Genomic DNA, 15,006 nt, shown 5'->3' on the forward strand with positions numbered 1-15,006 from the left:
ATGAACCAATTATCTGTCAGCGTGTCTACAAAGGAGGTGTTTCAGCCACACATGCAACAATAACGTAACTCACTAAGCTGCAACTCAAGGGCTGAAAAATGAAGCCGCCTGGAAAGTGCCGAAAGCTGCAGCAGATATAAACATGCTTACAATTTCCCAGTTCATGACAACACACACGGGTCGACTGTTAATAGTCTCAAAACGACACGGACGAGCGTTGGCGAGTACCGTAACTTACGTAAGTCACATGAAGTTGTGGTAAACGTTGTGAAACGTTGGTAGTTTGGTTATGTCTAGGAACAGATGGGGATTTAGGTTAAAATACATTAAGTCATGTGACGTAAGTCACCTAGAAAACCTTATTTAACTTAAAACATGTCAACTTAGACTTTCTTTCACAAGGGACTCCATCCTCAGTCTTGTCCTGAGTTTATTTGACACATCCATCCACCCCACCCCCACCTCCTCACACTTTATACCACGTCACCTGACTTCTTCTGCCACTAGAGGTTGCGGCCTCACTAGAAACCTAAATATGGGTGGTAATAAGTTTGTAATGAAGCTGGTGAGGACTGGGTGCTGGCACAGGAAGTGGGGAATTTTTAGGCATAATTTTCTTAAAGTTCTGCCTAATTAAGGACGTAGCTGCTTTGAGTGACAGGTGGCCCAGAACCGCCCACACTGAGCTTCACAACAGCTCTTCAGAAACCAATGGGTGACGTCACGGACGCTACGTCCACGTTTACTCCAGTCTAGTCCTTTATTATTCTGATAGGTCTCTCATGTAAAGGTATCACTCAGCTGACAACATTCAGAAATGTAACCCCAATGTAAAGTACACACTTCAGCTGTGAGTGCTGCAGCTTTGCTGTTTGGACTACGAGGGTTTCAGGTTAATCATCTGCTTGAGCTACCCGTTCGTGCCTCCTCTCTCACCTGCTTGGCGTCCTGCCCGGCCGGCTGCGGTTATGAAGTCGATGCCAGAATCACACCTGTGTCATGACATCAAATCGAAACACCTGAGACTTTCACTAAGCTGACCTAACTTCCATTGAAAACCTGTTTCCTCATCTTGGTTGCATGTGATACAATACTACCACAGTTAAAATAAATGACATAAATCTGAATTTAACTTCCAGGAATGCAGGAACACGGGCTTCAACAGTGGAGTGAAAGTGAAAGCATCATGTTTCTGCCCACAGAGACCTTTGGGGCACACAGAGACCTTATTGTGCCGATTGTTGCAGTTTGATAGACTGATACAAACTTCATGTAATGTGTCACATCCACAGAAAACTGTAGACCAAGTAAACAACATAAATCACTGTGCAACACTGCAATCCCTGCGCTCTACACCGAAACTTCATTCTTCCATATTAACCAGTGCTTGTTATTATGTACATTTACACATTATCATTTTAGTTTTAATTTAAGATTTCAGATAAAGATTTAAGTTTTAGTACTTTGGACATGAATCAAAAGGCACAGAAAGGTTTGTTTAAAGACTTTGCTGCATTATTCAGCATCGTATAATGTGGCCTGTTAAGCCCTTTTTGCCCTGATTTCCCCCGATTGTCGCAAAGTCGCATCACACCTCTTCCTTTCAGACTGCAGCTGGGATAGCGTTTGTAAAGGTCAGTTTGTGCATATTCGATACGTACCTGGGAACCTTTTGCAAGCCCTGGTTTCTCGTTTATGCCTGTTAATTTGCATCATACCTACGTCATACCTGAATTTATATCTTTTCTATGTTCTATAGACAAATTTCCATTTAACATTAACCTGAAAGCAAATGAAAAATTTTTTTTTTTTAAATTGTAAATAAATTCAGGGGTTAAAACATTCAATTAAAAAACAACACAATCCAACTGATTTTGTCACTTATGTTGCATTCAGTTAGGACACGGTGTAACTCTGGTCTGTTGCGCTGTGTTAAGCTCTCTCAGCCACTATAGCTGTGACCCAAATGTAAATTATTTGCATTATACCATAAAACTTTGATCGACAGCCTGGGCTTTTATTTTCTAGAATCACTGAATTGACCCCGCCTACATTTGGGACAGACCTTTAATTCCTCTCGCACAAAACTGAACTGGGCTGCTATGAAACAGTTTATTTATTTCAAACAGAATATTACTTGTATAAAAACTATTCAATAATATCAAATACACGTCATTCATTTGATCCAGCTCCGCCAGACGGCGTCTTACGCGCTTTTATTTTGAAGGCAGCAAAGTAAGGAAAACAACAGGGTGCAGAAGTTAGCAGACAGAGAGCGACGGACTTCACATGATAGATTTTGATTCTTTTGATGGATGGACCCTCACAGACTAAAGGAAGATAAATAATCAGGAACGGACACATTCGGACTTAACGAGCGCTTCAAAGGTAACGGGAGGCGGCACTTTTTCCCCTTTTCCTCTCCTGTACCATGCAGGTTACACCAGTAAATCTATCAGAATTAGACTTTGGGGCTCGTTGTTTCTGAACGATTGAAATGTGGAGATCTAACCGATCTAACGATGTGCAGCATGTCCATACTGACATGTTGATGATTGGTTTAAACATTAATATTTGTATTAACGATCTAAGCAGGTAGGAGAATGAACGAGGAGGCAGGCGGCTGTTTGGGACTCGGCTATTAATTGAAGTTTTACCGTACTGTATATTATAATATGTAGACTCTTTCACTTTGATGAGGAATGTTACTACATGGTGCACAACAGAACAAACTGTTCAGATCGCTCACAGTCTGGTTGACAGATGCACACATTATTAGCACAGATCATTTGAAGTGTCCCTCCATGACTGAGAGTGGTAACATATTTTAGACACCGCTGAAGTGCTGCTCACTGGTCCTGCGATGCAAAGGCAAACAAAGCAATCTGGTCCAAAGGGGAAATCTGAAGAGACAGAAGTATTCACTTCCCTGCTGTCCCTCTAGTTAAATGTAGGGAAGTTGTCCCCTGGAGTCAGCTCTGGTAGAAAATCATCGACAGCGATGGAGTTGTCACGTTGGATCACAGAGTGACAATAAAGACACTGAGTAACGCTGAGGAATGTCTGCCGGTCCTGTCAGAGCTGCACAGTCACCCGGCAGGAGGGGAGCAGGCTGAGGTCAAACACATGTCACACACTGCAGCTGCACAACTCATGTGAGATGAGACTGTGTTCTCTCATGTTAACATTTATCGCGGCACAGTATGAAACAAGGTATGCAACTTACAGCTTTATTAAATTAGAACTTCCAGACTCCATCACAGCAGCATTGTGTGACGTGATCATTGCAACTGATGCCGAGCCTCAAACCTAGACTGTCCAACGTTCAAACACACAGCCACCAGCAGCTGGACAGCTCTCCGGTTAACGTGCTGCGTCTTATTCCAGCGACATGCTGCAAACTCTCTCGTTGACTCAAGGCTGCACCTGTTGAAGGCTGCTCTGCCCGCAGGTCTGTTAAGACACTTGTTGAACCGCCGGAAAGGAAACATTCAGTTCAATTTTCTTTAAATAGTGGGAGCTCATAACATAAGTGACGTCACGGCACTTATAGAGCAAACTAGACTCTTGTAAATTATTTACAGAGAAATGAAAAGTAATAGACCGAAACTGCTGCAGCTGAAAAGTTGATAGTTCTATTATATCGTGATATTAACAGCCCCTCAAGATCAGACTTTAGTATATTACGTACTGCAAACATTTACAAAGTGTTTGGAATAAACCAGGTATCGAATTAAATGGATGAGTAGCGCATGATGCTGCAGGAGAGACTTGTAAAGTTTCATGTTTTAGCCTCTAACTCTTCAAGACTTCCAACTTTAAGTAACTGAACTCATCGAAACACAGTACATAGCACCGAGCATTGGGTGTAAATATTAAGTGTGGAAAAAATAAATGTAGGACAATACAGTATTATAGCAGCACCAGCTATGTGACAGATTTTAGTTTTATTATAAAACACAAACATTTAAAATTATTCTGAGAGATTTCAGTCAAAGCAGATTCACCGTCCTTTTACTGACGAGCTGCATCTGACGTAGTGCTGCGTTCATACAGTCAGTCTTCTACTCACTGACGAGTGTGAGGCCTCTTTATCTGAATAAGAAATTGAACTGAAGTATTTGTAAGAAATTGTTGTGATCAGATCACACAGACATCAAAAGGGGCTTCAGCACCTGCCCTTTTTTCTGGGATGCTTTTTTTTTTTATTATAAATGAATAGACAGTATATTTATTCCTGTTTGCAACAGATTCCCTGTCAAACAAATATATTTATTGGCAAAAAAATCTAAATAGGCTATCAAGTCTCTCTCTCTCTCTCTCTCTCTCAAATAACATTTATTTTAATTATTCCTGCAGCCCAATGCCACAGTTTATTGTGAAGATTTATGTGAAGTGTTATGTATTCCAATAAGAATTGAAACGATTTATTGTGTGAAAAATAAACAAATTATTAATGAAACTGTCATTTATTCTAATTATGTACCTCAAACTAGAAAACATGCACATTGTGGCATAGTTTGCTTTGCTGTCACTGGATCCCATTTTGTTGGTTGACAGCTTACACTGTATTTTAAATATGGCTCGTATCAGACTGCAGAAAGAGATCCGCATGCGCAGAAGAATAATAAAATGTCACACGCAACACGCTGTCGTACGGAAGGCCACAGAGGTTTGCTCATACTTGCTAACCCTCCCGATTTTTTTCCTCACTCTCCTCCTCTCCTGGTTTCCTTCCCGGGTCACAGTTCTCCTGAATTATGACAAATGTTCACAACTTTCTGTCCTTTGCATTACATTCATAACGGTTTCTGGCGGCGTACAGTGCATATTCCCCACAGCCATCTCTCTCTCTCTCTCTCTCTACTGTTTCCGCTCGGACAAGTAGCATTCACGTGAAGATAGCTCGCGACCAGGGCCGAGTTCAGCCCGCCAAAACGTAGCAAAACGTTTATTTCAACAAAAACGGTGGTGCCGTATACACTGTTGTGTGCGCAAGCACACTGCACTTTACTGCCTTTTTAATACTGTGTTTACATACTTCTCGCCTCTGACACACCCACCAAACAGGTGGTTGCCCGTTGCACAACGTTGCACAACGTTGCACAACGTTTCAAGGAAACATTCAACCCAGCTGCAAAACATGTTGTGATTGAACTCGCCCCAGGCAGATTTCCGGTGGGAGAAAGGGATTTTGTGAGTAGATGACAGCGAGGAGTAGCAAGAATTCTAATCTGACTGTCCAGCCTGAGGTCAAAAACATCAGACCTGTATCTGAGTTGGCCCACATAGGAAAGTGGCCCAAATCCAAAGTGGGAAATATCACATTCCTTGTGACTTGTGTTTTCACTCTGTTATTGGCCGCCCACTCTTCAGTTGAGGTTCTTGCCACTGTGGCCAAGTGCTTGTTCACGGTGGGAATTGTTGGGTCTCACTACACAGTACAATGTAGAGCTGCACTATATGAAAGGTTATGAATTAGTGCTGGAAGAGATAAAATCATAATCACTGTTCTAGCCAGCGGACACAACTGTAATTCACATTCTTGAAAACACAAGCTGCAGGTCTGCAGTCGTCCCTGATGCTTGTGTGTTTGAGCGTCGGGTCTGTGACTGCAGCAGGGCCCAGGTGGAGGCCAGCGGGGCCACATAGCTGAGAGGAGCTGAGGCGTGATGAGACACTCAGAACCTGAACACACTGCAGGTTTATTTGGGTCACTCCCAGAAACAGCAGCAGTACTGACACACAGACTTCAGCTGACGCAACACGCCTTCTGCTGGACCTCCTCTGGAGGACTTGGTATTAGTCCTCCACGCTATGTCGTAACGGTAATATCAAACGTCGAATGGAAGTTGCACACTTATAACTTATTTCTACTACTACAGATCAACCTCTTCAGGATCTGGATTTTAGTGAACCATCTAAACCCCTTGTCCTTTTGTCTCTCTAAGGGCTCACGTCCAAATCTTTGCATGCACACAAACTCAGAAATTTGCATACACTGGAAGATGTGCTGGAGTTATAAAGGTGTGTGTAGATATAGATCTGTCTCTGTTATTCATTGTGACACTGGCTGCCTTCCGATCCACAGTGTACATAAACATTAACCTGCTCCCGGCTCAGGGAATGTTTAGGGAACTTCACAAAATCCTTCCACTCGGATCACCCTGCAACATCATCGAAGCACCCGTCAGTTCCACCGGGTGTGTGTTACCCTGGTAACGGAAGCACCTCGGATACGCGCCGCTACGGTCTACATTTACTGAAATTAAATATTGAATGTATGTTAAAACAAACTTATATTTCTATAACGTCTTCTATTTCATGGAGCCTTACATAGCCCAATTTTAAATTTTATAGAAATACTACAGAAAATTTAATTTAGAGGTTATGTCTAAGCATCACTCCATAAAAGCCGGCAGCTTTACGCTTGTGTTTTATTTGCTGGTAGATCATAAACGTTGTAGCGTTAGATATTATACTAGATATCGTTATTTGGCTACACGACGCGCCCGTCATCAGCTCTCTCCATTTGGCTCGGTGAACCCACAGTATAATAGCACGGGCTCTCGTTGGCTAGTGCAGGCTGTGGGCAGAGATGGAGACTCGAGTTAGAGACTTGGACTCGAGGTGCGGGACTCGTGAACACTGTTTATTTTTAGGAAGCGTCTGATGAGCGTGCCGTTATTCCCTCCCTGCGTTACCTGTAACCTGCCTACGTAACACGTAGCATCAGCTGCGCGGCCGCACGTGAGAGAGGACAACGTACAGCTGCTGAGCCGTTCATCATAAACTTTGGCTTTAAAACTTCATCCAACAAGACCCAAACAAAGGAGCGCTGAAAGCAAATAGGTCAGTAACCTGAGGTTAGTGAACATGTCTAGCTCAGCAGTGGCCATCTGACGTTAGCTTGCTTCTTGCTTTAGCGATGACCTACCAGAGGTTAACTCCGACTGTTGTTCGTTATGAAAAAGATGAATGAGAATTTGTTTACTTGCCAAACTTGTGGTGGTCGATTAACGGAATCATTTACGCGTGTGCGCCGCATTATTGCTGCACTACTGTTACTACTCAGCCCGGCGTCAACTCACACTGGAAGCATTTCAGCAGCGGAGCGTTTAGCCTGCTGTTGTGTATTTGTCATTTTGTGTGCTTCTGCTCCCGATCACAGCTCTGTGAACTGTTCTCCCCCCTCGTTCCCCTGCAGGGCTGAATTTCCCACGTGGAGCATTTCAGAATAAGAGCGTTTTGCCTGCCTCATTTTGCTGAATTGTCCTTGATTTGTGTGCTTCTGCCGTGGTTAAGAAGGCTACATAGTTAAATTGTTTCTATTTCAACTGTGTTTATTATTGATATATATATGATCGGGAGTCTGCACAAGGTATTTTATTTTGAAAATCTGTGTGTGACTTCCTGCCTGGTTGGATTTGCCCTGTGCTGTTTGATGCATGTTCTGTCAAAAATAGACCGGCATCCTATTCTCCGCGCCGCCGAGCGTCGAGCAGCTTCCTGTGTGAGCACGAGCATAGACTACAATGGCGCCGCAGCGGCGCACACACCTCCTGTTTGAGTCCGGGGTGATGTGTCATCTAACTATCGGCCGTTTCATATTTCCTGGTAGCAGCCACGTATTGGAGAGAAAACAGCTGAACATTACAGACAATCCGTGACTGTACGGTCTGTAAATCGTTTCAGTTGTTTTCTTTGATATATTAATTCAGTAACAGATTTTTTTTCCTTTAGAATTCATTATAGGTTAATCGACTAATCGAAAACATAATCGTTAGATTAATCAATTTGAAGAATAATCATTCTGTGCAGCTCTAGTCGGCTCAGGAGGATTTTAGCTAGATTTAACAGTGTATCATTTAAGAATGCACAAGTGTCATTTAAGCTGGGGACACTGGGGACACTGGGGACATGTCCCCACCACTTTCTGAAATGGCTGATTTTGTCCCCACCATTTTTTAAAGCATAATTTGTTTGGTTTATTTGCACATTAACAAAACAGGCAATGCAACAAAAATTTAGAAGAATCAAAAGTGAAAATAACTTAAGCTAAAAAAAAAAAAAAACAAGCTGCCGATTATAAAATGACCCAAAAACGTGCAGCAGCAGTCAGGAACTTAAGTTTTCCGTTCTCTCCCTGTGAACATGACAAAAGACTCAGTGAGGCCTGCATGTGAGCTGCCTCAGCAGAGATATCACAGGAGAAAAGCTGATCTGCAGGAGAAACAGATCTGAGAGCAGCACAGAATGACAGAGAGCTGCTCTCACTTACATTCGCTTTTATTTTTAGATTTTGAAATGTAACGTGCTGCCTGAATTTTGTGTTTCCTTTTACATAAAAACATAAATTAGTGCAGAAACTTTCACCAGAATGCAGGAAATGAAGTGTTTGTTGGAGCCCCCCCCCCCCTAATCTGAGCCCTTATGTCCCCACCCCTTTCCAACACAAAGTGACGCCACTGTGAGAATGAACTTAACATTGCAGTTGTGTGCGCATACCGAGAAGTTCCACCAGGGCGTGACGGCCCGTGGGCGGGAATGTTAACAGGTTTTAGCTGAAGGACAGCCCCATCACACGCACTAGTGTACAAAATCATCTACAACAGGACCGTGGTCATTTTCATCGGTGTAAAGGAGACTCAAAACACCCAACCCAAGAAAAAAAACTTTCAAAAACTAAACACAACCAGTGAAATTAGCCAACAAGGTTTTATTATCTGACTCAGTACCTGACGTTCATTTCAAACTTTACCACTTCACATGCAGAGAGCTCTAGAAAAACACGCACAGTTGTTGACGGATTTGTATTCAATTTTATTTATGTAGCGCCAAATCACAACAACAGTTATCTCACAGCGCTTTTCATAAAAGAGCAGGTCTAGACCGAACTCTGTGATGATATTTACAGAAGCCCAACAGTTCCCACCAAGAGCAGCACTAGGCGACAGAGGCAAGGAAAAACTTCCTGTATATATATGTATCCTTTCATAAATACCAGCTCAGGTTAGGGAACCACTTCGTTTTTGTGTGAACGCATCGAGACAGATCAGCTGACCATTAAGACAACAGGACGTGACCTCTCACCAACAGGAAGAGGATATAAGCCGACAGGAAATGGATGTCTTCCTTGGAGGAGCTTTTTATAGAAACACGATAAGTAAGAGTGTGTTTATATATGAAGTGGCCGCCCTCAGCAGAAGGTTTATACAGTTAACTGCCTGCTGAGCAGCACAGACAAACGCAACATCAACACGACTATACATGTGAGTGAACGCGGGGAGGAAATGTTGGGGAAAAGGAGGAAACACAAAGGAGAAATACTTGTTCCTCTGAATTTCTCTCTCCATCGTTGTTTTGTCAGCTATAAGTGTCTTTCCTCATTTCCTCCAGCTTTGTTTACCATTTCTCTCTCAGCGTGTTTACAGTCTCCTGATTGGTCGGTCATCCTTTCTTGGCATCGCCTTGATTTGAGGCAAAAACAAGAGGAAATGTGTGCGAGTACCTCCTCCGTCAGATGAGTCATCCCTCTGTTCTTCCTCTTCATCCTCAGCTCTTCCTGGAGCTCCTCCTTCGCCGCTGAAAGTCACAGGAAGCTTTTTGCATTCTGTTTCTCCAGAGCTGAAAGAAGAATGATTTGTGTTTTCACGTGTAGACGATACTGAGAGCGACACGAGTAATGTTCACTTTTATATTTCAGATTTTGAAGTTTGACACTGCACAATATTTTTATGAGAGAGAAATGTTCAAATGAATCAAAATGCGCACAGTCAGTCAAAGGGATGGGCGTATTTAGGAGCAACAGTTAATGAGAAATGTGTATATTTTTATTCTTTCAATGTGAAGGAATTCTGGATCCACAACAAAATGAATCACCTATTCTTTCATTATATTATTTTTCACAAAAGATCTTTTTCATCAGGATGTTTTATAGACTGACGCTGACTGGATAAATGATTTTTAAAATTACCGGTTGACTTTTACATGGAAAATGCAAACAGAGATTACATTTAAGCTTACATTTAAAATAAATATATATTATTCAAGATTGTTTTGTGAGCTAACAGATTGAAGAAAAATCATGATTTTGGACAGTGGTGTCCAGCCTTAAAGAGCAACTTTCAGAAATATCATTCTGCTTTTATTTTACCTCATTTCTACCATAATGACAGAATAAGACATGTTTCTCTCAAAACTCTCATTCGAGTACCGAAGATGGCAAGTGGACCAAGGAACCAGATCATTTTACAGAATGCGTCAACTTAAATGTTGCAGGAGAAGAAGAAGAGATGGTTTCCTACAAAAACACACATACACAAACGCACCGCCACATACTGAAGGTCGTCTGCGCAAGCAGCTTATTATGACCCACACTTACGTCTACTTTGACTTATTTGAACTTCTATTTCGACTATCTGACTAGGCTAACGGAAGTTATGTACCGGAATTTGATGGATGGGTCAAACATGGGCCGTAGTAATTATGACGGGAGCAAAGAAGGAAGTCGGGTGAAGTAGTATAAAGAGGTCGGCATAAGGAGGAGGTCGTGGTGGATGGATGGGCAACATTTTGAAATGGCTAATTTGCTTTGGACAGCTTTCCTCCATCTCGTTTCAGCTGCAGTTTATCAGTCAGCAATTCTGCTTTACATGCAAAATGTCACTGAAACAGGCGCTGTTGTGGGTCTGTTTCTGTCTCGCTGCTATGCACAAACGACGGAGGATTTGATCAGTGTATAGAGAGAGAGAGAGAGAGAGAGAGAGAGAGAGAGAGAGAGAGAGAGAGAGAGAGAGAGAGAGAGAGAGAGAGAGAGAGAGAGGAGGGAGGCAGCCTACACAATATATACACAGAGGTACAGACAGTAAAGGTGATGTTGCTATAGACTAAATGAAAAATGGTACAGATATTTATAATAGTGTTAATGGTTACCATCGTAATGTTAATGATTATAATAACAATAATAACAATAGGACTAGTAACAATAGTCGTTGCAGCAGAGGGTGTCGAGCAGGAACACGGGGGCAGCAGGTGACCCGCAACCACAGATCCAGACTCCACAGCTCCAGAGCCAGAAAACCTGCAGGAAGTGACAGGAGGAGAGAGGAGAGAGACGAGAAAGCACAAGACTACCAGAAAGGGGAGAAGTTGTGTTAGTAACATGCAATAATGGGATGAGGTTGCATACAGAGGGAGAGAAAGTAGAGGAGAGAGGAGCTCAGTGCATCATGGGAAATCCCCTGGCAGTCTAGGCCTATAGCAGCATAACTAAGGGATGGTTCAGGACTCACCTGAGCCAGCCCTAACTATAAGCTTTATCAAAGAGGAAAGTCTTAAGCCTACTCTTAAATGTGGAGATGGTGTCTGCCTCCTGAACCCAAACTGGAACCTGGTTCCACAGGAGAGGAGCTTGATAGCTGAACGCTCTGGCTCCTAGTCTACTTTTGGAGACTCTAGGAACCACAAGTAACCCTGCATTCTGGGAGCGCAGTGCTCTGGTGGGGTAGTAAGGTACTATGAGCTCTTTAAGATAAGATGGTGCCTGACCATTAAGAGCTTTGTAGGTAAGAAGAATGATTTTAAATTCTATTCTGGATTTTACTGGAAGCCAATGCAAAGAAGCTAAAACAGGAGAAATGTGATCTCTTTTCCTGGTTCCTGTCAGAACACGTGCTGCAGCATTCTGGATCAGCTGAAGAGTCTGGACTTTTTCGAGCAGCCTGATAATAAGGAATTGCAGTAATCCAGCCTAGAAGTAACAAATGCATGGACTAGTTTTTCTGCATCATTTTTAGACAGGATGTTCCTGATTTTCGCAATATTACGTAGGTGAAAAAAGGCGGTAACTCCAAGATTCCTCACAGTGGTGCTGGAGGCCAGGGCGATGCCATCCAGGGAAACTATATGTTTAGATAATGCGTCACGGAGGTGCTTAGGCCCCAGAGCAATAACTTCAGTTTTATCTGAGTTTAACATGAGAAAATTACAGGTCATCCAGGTTTTAACATCCTGAAGGCACATTTGAAGTTTAGCTAACTGATGAGTTTCATCTGGCTTGATCGATAGATATAACTGAGTATCATCTGCATAACAATGAAAGCTTATGGAATGTTTCCTGATAATATTGCCTAAAGGAAGCATATATAAAGTGAACAGGATTGGTCCAAGGACAGATCCTTGAGGAACTCCATGAGTAACTATGGCGTGCATGGAGGACTCATCGTTAACATGTACAAACTGAAATCGATCTGATAAATAGGACTTAAACCAGCTTAGAGCGGTTCCTTTAATGCCAATGAAATATTCCAGTCTCTGCAATAGGATCTGATGGTCAATGGTATCAAATGCAGCACTAAGATCTAATAAAACCAGTACAGAGACAAGTCCTTTGTCTGATGCAATAAGGAGGTCATTAGTAATTTTCACCAGTGCTGTCTCTGTGCTATGATGAGCTCTAAATCCTGACTGAAAATCCTCAAATAAACTATTGCTCTGTAGAAAGTCACACAGCTGTTTAGCAACTGCTTTCTCCAGAACCTTAGAGAGAAATGGAAGGTTAGATATAGGTCTATAGTTTGATAAAACATCCGGATCAAGTTTGGGCTTTTTCAGAAGAGGTTTAATTACAGCTACTTTAAAGTACTGTGGTACATAGCCTGTTGATAAAGATAGATTGATCATATCTAGTATAGAAGTGCTGACTAAGGGTAAAACATCTTTAAGCAGCCTAGTCGGGATGGGGTCTAAGAGGCAGGTTGATGGTTTAGATGAAGAAATTATTGAAGTTAGTTGGTAAAGATTGAGGGAAGCAAAACAGTCTAAACATGTATCTGGTTCTACAGCTGTTTCTAAGTTTCCTGAGTTAAGAGATCGGTGCCAATTGAGGGCAGGTCTTGCTTTAATTTACGAGTTTCAGTATTATACCATGGAGCTAACCGTCTTTGTTTTAGTATTTTCTTTTTTAGAGGGGCTACAGAGTCCAGTATCATTCGCAGCGAGCCTGCAGCACTATCAACAAGATGATCGATTTGGGAGGGACTGAAATTAGCATAGGAGTCCTCCGTTACTTTGTGACTTGATAATGTATTTAGAGCTGATGGAATCGCATCCTTAAATTTAGCTACAGCACTATCAGACAGACATCTTGTATAGAAATTTTTGCCCAATGGCAAGTAGTTCAGCAATGAAGCAACAAACTCAAAAGTTATCAAACAGTGGTCGGATAAAGAGGGATTCTGTGGGAACACCACTAAATGTTCAATTTCAATACCATACACCAAAACAAGGTCGAGGGTGTGGTTAAAACAGTGAGTCGGTTCATGAACACTCTGAGAGAAGCCGATGGAATCTAACAAAGAGATAAACGCAGTACTAAAGCTGTCATTCTCAACATCCACATGAATATTAAAATCCCCTACAATAATAACTTTGTCCGTTTTAAGGACTAAAGTTGACAAAAACTCTGCAAATTCAGATAAGAATTCAGAGTACGGGCCAGGTGCTCGGTACACTATAACAAAAAGAATTGGTTGCAGTGATTTCCAACTTGGGTGCGAAAGACTAAGAACAAGACTTTCAAATGAGTTATAGTTTAGTTTAGGTTTAGAGCTGATTAGTAGGCTAGAGTCGAAGATAGCTGCAACTCCACCTCCTCGGCCTGTGCCTCGAGGAATGTGAGTATTAATATGACTGGGAGGGGTGGATTCATTTAGGCTAACATATTCTCCATCACCCAGCCAGGTTTCAGTAAGACCAAATAAATCAATATCATAATCTGATATTAGTTCATTTACTAGTACACCTTTAGAAGAGAGAGATCTGATGTTTAAGAGTCCACATTTAACTCTCCTATTCGTTTGCACTATTGCTCTTGTGGTTTTAATTTTTATGAGGTTTCTATTCACAGCTCCTCTTCTGTTTACCTTTTTAAATAATTTCGATGGTCGGGGGGCAGACACCGTCACTATAGGATTTTCACTAAGTAACTCCTGAAATGGAGGAGCAGAGAAGTGTGTTAGACTGCGACTCTGCGTAGGGTTTTGGGTGGGTAACTGCTGAAAAAGAAGGGCAGAGAAGTGTGTTAAACTGCGACTCTGCCTCCTGGTCTCAACTCTGGGTTGTCATGGATTTGGTCCACTAATAAACTTGGCCAGATTTCTAGAAATGAGAGCTGCTCCTTCCCAAGTGGGATGGATGCCGTCTCTCCGGATCAGACCAGGTCTTCCCCAGAAAGTCTGCCAATGATCAACAAAGCCCACATCGTTTGCTGGACACCACCTCGACAACCAGCGGCGGAATGACGACATGCGGCTATACATGTCATCACTGGTCAGATTTGACAGGGGTCCAGAGAAAACTACGGTGTCCGACATTGTTTTTGCTTATGTACACACCGACTCAACATTAATCTTAGTGACCTCCGATTAGCGTAACCGGGAGTCATTACCGCCGACGTGAATAACAGTCTTACTGTATTTACGTTTATCCTTAGCCAGCAGTTTCAAATAAGACTCAATGTCGCCCGCTCTGGCCCCAGGGATGCACTTAACTATGGCCGCTGGCTTCGCTAAATTCACGTTTCTCAAAATGGAGCTGCCAATGATCAGAGTTGGTTTCTCAGCGGGTGTGTCGCTGAGTGGGGAAAATCTGTTAGAAACGTGAACAGGTTGATGATGCCCCGTGGACTTTGAATGCTTATGCCTTCGGACAGTCACCCAGCCCCCCCCCCCTTTCCTGGCTGCACAGGAAATCCCGGGGGACGGCTACCAGAGGCTAACTTAGGCCGTTCCGCACAGACTACCGGGGACTGGCTAGCTACAGTAGCTAAAGACTGATCTACCAAGGTGCGGAGCCGGACTTCTAAATCACTGAGCCTCGCCTCCATGTCTATAAATAAACTACACTTATTACATGTACCATTACCGCTAAAGGAGGCAGAGGAGTAACTGAACATCTGACACACCGAGCAGGAGAAAGTAGGAGAGAGAGAGGGAGAAGGAGAAG

Source organism: Micropterus salmoides, unplaced genomic scaffold (genome assembly GCF_014851395.1).
Source record: "Micropterus salmoides isolate LMB-PRFRI ecotype aquatic unplaced genomic scaffold, ASM1485139v1 Ms_hic_scaffold_3, whole genome shotgun sequence".
In the NCBI taxonomy this organism is placed as follows: Eukaryota; Metazoa; Chordata; class Actinopteri; order Centrarchiformes; family Centrarchidae; genus Micropterus; species Micropterus salmoides.